We start from the raw sequence: 6,627 nt of genomic DNA, 5'->3' as shown, positions 1-6,627 counted from the left end.
ACCCAGATTGTTGGAGGCAATATGCTGACTCTGTAAATTTTGTAAAGCACTGTGAAGATGTATATAAGTCTAAACACTATTGCTATTGCTATAACTTTGCTTTACACAGGAAATTTTTATTTATTATTTCTCCTCACAAAAAATGACTCTGGGAGGCATACAGCAAAAAGAAAAATGGTATAGAAGCAATACACATGTCAAATACATTCATATTAAAAAAGTGCAAGCAACACTGCACAACTTTTAAAAGTATCCCACTATCCGAGGAGGTACATGGCAGCTGCCCTTTATTGTTCTTCATGAATGATATTTTCTCTCTCCCAGCTCTTAGAACATGTCTGTATACATTTCTGAATTATCAGTGACAATACAAAGACTATATTTTGAAACGGTCTTCATAATCCTGAGACATTATATTAGAAAGATGTAGAAAACAGCTTTAAAAACCATTATTTTATGAAGCTACACTGAAAGTTATACTAGATGTAAAAAGTTATTAATGAAGTAAAAAGTTATTAATGACTGATATAGTTTGGATTGTGCAGCCAAGATAACTCTTGATGGTAAAAATTGTTTAGTTATCACACAGTAAATACACTTCAGTACAAAAACACATTTACAATTTACAAATAATGGTACTTTAGTGATTATCATACTATAAGTAGATGTATCTTCTCTTTTCTACTATTAGCTAAATGAGCTTCAATTATGTCTACAGATTTTTTTTCAGCAAGAGACAACAGAGTGATAATCTTGTCAAAATAATCTGATTTGGCCAGTTCATATCCCACATCATAATGACATTCCCCATTGGCAAACTTAATGAAAATTAATATTTCCTGAATAGGAGCAAATACTTTCAATATCTGATCATTGTTGAGAGCATCTACAAAGTTTTTGTTGTTGTTATTGTACAGTTACTAAGTTGTGTCCGACCCTTCACAACCCTATGGACCAGGGGTCTCCAACCTTGGTCCCTTTAAGACTTGTGGACTTCAAATCCCATAGTTCTTCAGCCAGCTTTGCTGGCTGAGGGATTCTGGGAGTTGAAGTCCACAAGTCTTAAAGGGACCAAGGTTAGAGACCCTTGCTATGGACCACAGCACAACAGTCTCTCCTATTCTCCAGTGTCTTTGGGAGTTTGCCCAAACTCATATTCACTGCATCAATGACAATATCTAACCATGTCATCCCATTCTCCTTTTGGTTTTACACATTCTTTTTGAGACTTGCATTTATTTCAGGAAAATCTCTGTATTATCCAACATTATTCTTATCTATGAGGACAGCTAGACCAGCTCCATGAAATGTGTTTTTACTACTTTTTTTTTATTTTGCTCTTTCACTTTCAAGCTTTTTTGTTCCAGTTTGTAATTTAATTGTCCTGCTGTTTTGGTTTTTCATCTGTATCTCTTAATAAGCCAGTTCTCTTTTTATTAGTCAGTTCTTTTAAGTTTTTAAAGGTAAAAATAATTTTACAGCAGCAAATATATTGTCACCAGCTTCATACATTGTACAGCCTTTCTGAGTTTCAGTTTCACCAACTCATACTGGCATACTTGATCTGGTATGTCCCTGAATTATCCCTTATGATATTGTGCTTTGCTGTCCCCAACAATAATTCTCTGAAATTCAGAAGGATCATAAAAATAATCTCTACTGAAGGTTGAAATTTGTGCCTTTTGTTTTATTGGTGTTTTATTTATTTATTGGTTTGATTTATTGGTTTTTGTTTTTCACAAGGAATACCATATGGTTCAGCTACCTGAAGTCCAGTACTTGATTTCAGGACAACAAATGGTTGTCAGGTTCCAATTCTTCACAGAGGAGTGAAATCCAGAAGGTTCTGACAGGTTCTGGAGAATCGGTAGCGGAAATTTTGAGTAGTTCGGAGAACCAGTAGCGGAAAGTTTGTGTAGTTCAAAGAACCGGCAAATACCACCTCTGGTTGGCCCCAGAGTGGGGTGGGAATGGAGATTTTGCAATATCCTTCCCCCAGGAGTGGGAAGGGAATGGGGATTTTGCAGTATCCTTCCCCTGGAGTGGGGTGGCATTGGAGATTTTGCAGTATCCTTACCCTGCCATGCCCACCAAGCCACACCATGCCCACCAAACCATGCCCACAGAACCGGTAGTAAAAATATTTGGATTTCACCACTGCCTCACATGGTTGTTGTTGTAGGGAAAAAGAGGAGGAAGAAGGTGTGTTAGATACGTTTGCCACCTTGAGCTATTTGTATAAACAATAAAGGTGGGTTAAACGATAATTCAGTTTCCATATTTTTCACATGAATGTGAAAGACTGTGCATTAAGCAGCACCATGAACTTTATATGGCTTGATTTTAAAATTTTTAATTTGCTTTTATAGGTTTTAAATTTTTATAGGGTGATTTTTATAGGGTGTTACTGTATTTTAAATTTTTGGCCAATTGAATAAGTTTTTTAAGGGGTGTTCTTAATATTATATGTACTGTTCTCTTTGTGTTTTATTTTGACTGTGCACCGCCCTGAGTCCTTCGGGAGAAGGGCGGTATACAAATTAAAATATTATTATTATTATTATTATTATTATTATTATTATTATTATTATTATTATTATTATTATTATTATTATTATTATTATTATTATTATTATATGGTAAACATTAAATGACCAAAACAAAGGACAAAAGTGAGTTTTTGAAAAATAAATACATTTAAAGGACAGATTTTTGAAATAAAGGGCTGTCCTTATAATAAGGAATTCATGTCACTGTATTCATAGTGCATGTTGGTTTATGTATATGCAACTGTGGTGGCAGAACATTCATTTTTCTGCAGTGTTGATGAATGCATCTGATATATGCACACTAAGGTGTGGAGATCAATCACATGTATCAAGAATATTGTAAGAGAATATAAATGGTATATTTTAAATAACAGCCATATTTCATCAACTTTAAGTCCCTTAAAGCCTTTTATTTTTCTTAAAATCTCTTGACAGCCATTTTGGAAATCTACATATATAATAGATTAACTCTTTTTGGTTCATAGGCAAGTCATAAACATTGTACCAGAGTTTCCCTCAGGTGAAAGATTGGCTTAATACAAAATCCAATTCTCAGTCAGAATGGCTGGAAGCGCTGAAACACACTGTAGGAAAATGGAAAACAAGAGACATAAAGTTCCTAGTGATAAACCTGAACCACAAAGATCATAATGATGCACAGCTGTAATGAATAAGATTCCAACCAAGAGCAAGAGACAATCTCATCACTCAGTTAACAGCAGGTGGTATTTGCGTATTAAAAGATCAGTAACCGTTTAGAAGCTGCACTTTTGTTGAGGGAACAACAGCAAACATGAATAACAGCAATTACACTATGACAATTGGCAGCATCTCATCAGGATCTGTATGGCAGAGAGAAGAGATTAAATTTATCTAGCAATGAGTCGCAAAGCACTGCTGAGAAAAAATGACATTTTCTTGGAGACTGCCTACACATACTGCTGGCTAAAGAAAAGCTGTTGGCTTCTGCAGCCATTCACTGAAATTTCAGTCTGTTCCATAGTTCAGTATAATTTTTTTAAAGAATGCTCATGTTTGCGTATCAAACAATGTCATGTTTTGGTATGTTCACAAGGAACACTATAATATAACCTTCTGGCATATCAGCCTTCCAACATTTGGTATTTTCAGATATGCCTATAAAGCTCTTTTTTCCACCCACTTAGTTATGTTGGTCAAGTACAATGAGTGCTGCAGTCCAACATATGTGGAAAACACTGGATTTGATAGCATGGTACCATTCAGTTCATTGCTGTTGAAATCCAAACTGGAAATTTCATTATATTGCATAACCTTCAAGGCATTTGCCTGCACTTCAGCAATAAAATACAGTTTTGACAAGTTCCCATTTGAGTGATATATGCAAACACTGGAAGGGAGGGAGGGAGGGAGGGAGGGAGGGAGGGAGGGAGAGAGAGAGAGAGAGAGAGAGAGAGAGAGAGAGAGAGAGAGAGATATCCTCATATAACAATTACATTTAGTTTAGTGGAGCAGAAGGTAATGCATGTGGGATGCAATGCCCAAAATTTCCATTGGATTTATGCCACTTTGGGCAATATCTTTAATGATGTTATTATGTAAATAATATAGTTTGCATCATTTTCAGACAATCGGGAACAATGTTGTGTACCTCCTCTCCCATTTGGCCCATTAAATCATGATTTCACCATACTTTAAAAAGCTTTAATCTTCTCATCGTTCCCATCACCAATCTCTTTCCACTTATGACTGTAACTTTGTTGCTGGCAATCCTTATGATTTATATTGATATATTGACCATCATTTGTGTTGTAAATGTTGTACCTTGATGAACATATCTTTTCTTTTATGTACACTGAGAGCATATGCACCAGGACAAATTCATTGTGTGTCCAGTCACACCTGGCCAATAAAAAAATTCTTTTCTATTCTTTCTATTGATGTACAGTAAATAATAATTCAGTTTCAGGCTACAGGCATAATTTTGGAGTCAGTCCTATTTCACTCAAGGCACTTGCAGAAGCGCTTTGGCTCACTTTGGGATAGGCTGTGGACCACTTTGTGGTCACAACATTCTCTGTTTGGGAAGCTACTGTAAGTCAATTTATTTCTGAGTCTTTATTAGAAATTGCACAAAACTGGTATTTTCCTTTGGATTGCTAAATCTTGTGCATGGTCTATTTTAAACGTTTGCTTCAACCTGTCTTCTGACTCTTAGGCTTCAGGCACTCCTCTCTCTCTCTCTCTCTCTCTCTCTCACTCACTCATGTTATAAAACAGTGAGATAGAGGAAGAATCCAGATACAAATACAAGACACCAAAATGTGTGTGTTTGTGTGTGTGTGTAAGAGAAAGAGAGAGAGAGAGAGAGAGAGAGAGAGGGATGTAGCCAATGCAGTGACAAATTTTCTTCCCATAACTATGCTTTTGGGGAAGGTCTGGTTCTTCATTTCTTACTTTGCAGAATATTCTCTTAAAAGCTTCACTCTGTCATGATCATCAATAAATTGACAGTCCCTTGAAGGGGAAAAAAATTGCTCTTGGATCTTATAAGCATACCTTGGCACATATTCTGTATAGCAACTGGTGGTGGCTTATCCCAGGTTGGTCATCTTTGAATTCCAGCAGGAAAGAATTTGCTAATTACTGCCAGTGTAGCATTGCTCAGGATGGCTCTACAGAGAGCATGGCATTCTCTGGGATCATGGGATTTATCCTAAACTATTTCTTCCTAATTCCAGGATGTAGCAAAGCAGCTGTTTGCATGAGTCCTTTTTATTTTTAAAACTGTCTTTCTTTTTAAAGAAGGACAAACCTTTACTAGTGTGCAGCAGATACTGCTAAAGAATGCACGTACATATATTTTTATATGTAAAGTTGAGAAAATTCCTGCAAATTTTAATTTTCTGTACTTCATTAAATTATCTATGCAGAAATATCCAGCAATAAAACGAAATGCACTAAAATGTCCCCTGACGTTGCTTTGGCAAATATCTGAAATACAAAGCTTGCTATTTTTGCTTTGAAAGCAACCATGAGATGCATTAAGTGAAAGTAATCAATATAAAAAAAGCAAAAAATCTTAAAGTATTAAAACAAGATTAAAAAAATGAAAAATGAAAAAGGCAATGGAAAGACATATGCAGAAAAGTACAGATTGTGAAGTTTGCCTTCCTGTCCATAAGCAGGTCATTCAGCATTTGAAGATACGGACAGAATTGTAGGCCACTAACAGAACAGAGGCTGATCCATAATTCATCCCTGAAACTACAGTCTTTGTGTTGTCTAAAGATAGATAGCTATGTTTTTATGAGGTTAAAGTTCACTTCACTAAATTCAATCCTACCATAACTGGCTTCTTGGCATCAAATGATTTTCATTTATAATACTTGACATCCGTGCAATGGAAAGTAGTGGGCGAAAGATGAAATCTCTACCTAAATTACCATTCCTGAAAGTAAAAATACTGTAAGTCTATGCATGCCAGAAGAAAAGTCTACATAGCGATAGAGGTTCTTCTATTTTTGACCTTTCAATGATAGATTGTATTCATTCTTTTCATTTCCATATGACGAGGATTGACAATTTTTTCATGAACACAGGCTGAACTTTATTTTTTTTTAAAGTTGGTAAGATCACATGTACATACAATTTTGTGTTTCTTTTTCTCGATTTATTGGAATGGAATGGGACTAAGCTTCTTCTTTTGGAAAACCATGTAAAATCAATTTTAGAAGTCATGCATTAGTTTCCTTGTTTCCCCACATCAGAAAAGAAGGTTATTTAGGGTGGAGGGAGGAGAGGATGTAGGTAAGAGAAGGAGAGGAAGGTCTGGAAAGTAGAAGAAGGTAGAAGAGGGAAGAGTGTTAAAAGGGGGTGTGTGTGACTGGGCAAGCCCGACTAATTGTATATAACTGTACATTGGATGAGCTGTTTGATATGATTGTAAAAATAAAACTTTTTTATGAAAAAAGTTTATTTGTGGGATGTTTTTGTCAATCTTTGCCATATATCAATCTGTGTCAATACACGGTACATTCAATGTCCAACCATCAGGTTAGTGGCCTGCTGTGATTTGTTAGAATTGCTTCAATTATTA

At 35.6% G+C, this 6,627-nt stretch overlaps 1 pseudogene; it reads right to left on the bottom strand.

Annotated features, from left to right (window-relative positions):
* Positions 1 to 650: 650 nt before the first annotated feature.
* On the bottom strand, positions 651 to 3,550 carry LOC131195063 (histone PARylation factor 1-like; annotated as a pseudogene).
* Positions 3,551 to 6,627: the final 3,077 nt, after the last annotated feature.

This window comes from Ahaetulla prasina, chromosome 3, assembly GCF_028640845.1.
Source record: "Ahaetulla prasina isolate Xishuangbanna chromosome 3, ASM2864084v1, whole genome shotgun sequence".
Lineage (NCBI taxonomy): Eukaryota > Metazoa > Chordata > Lepidosauria > Squamata > Colubridae > Ahaetulla > Ahaetulla prasina.
Note: the sequence above shows the minus strand (reverse complement) of the source record. Positions and strands in the feature narration are given on the sequence as shown.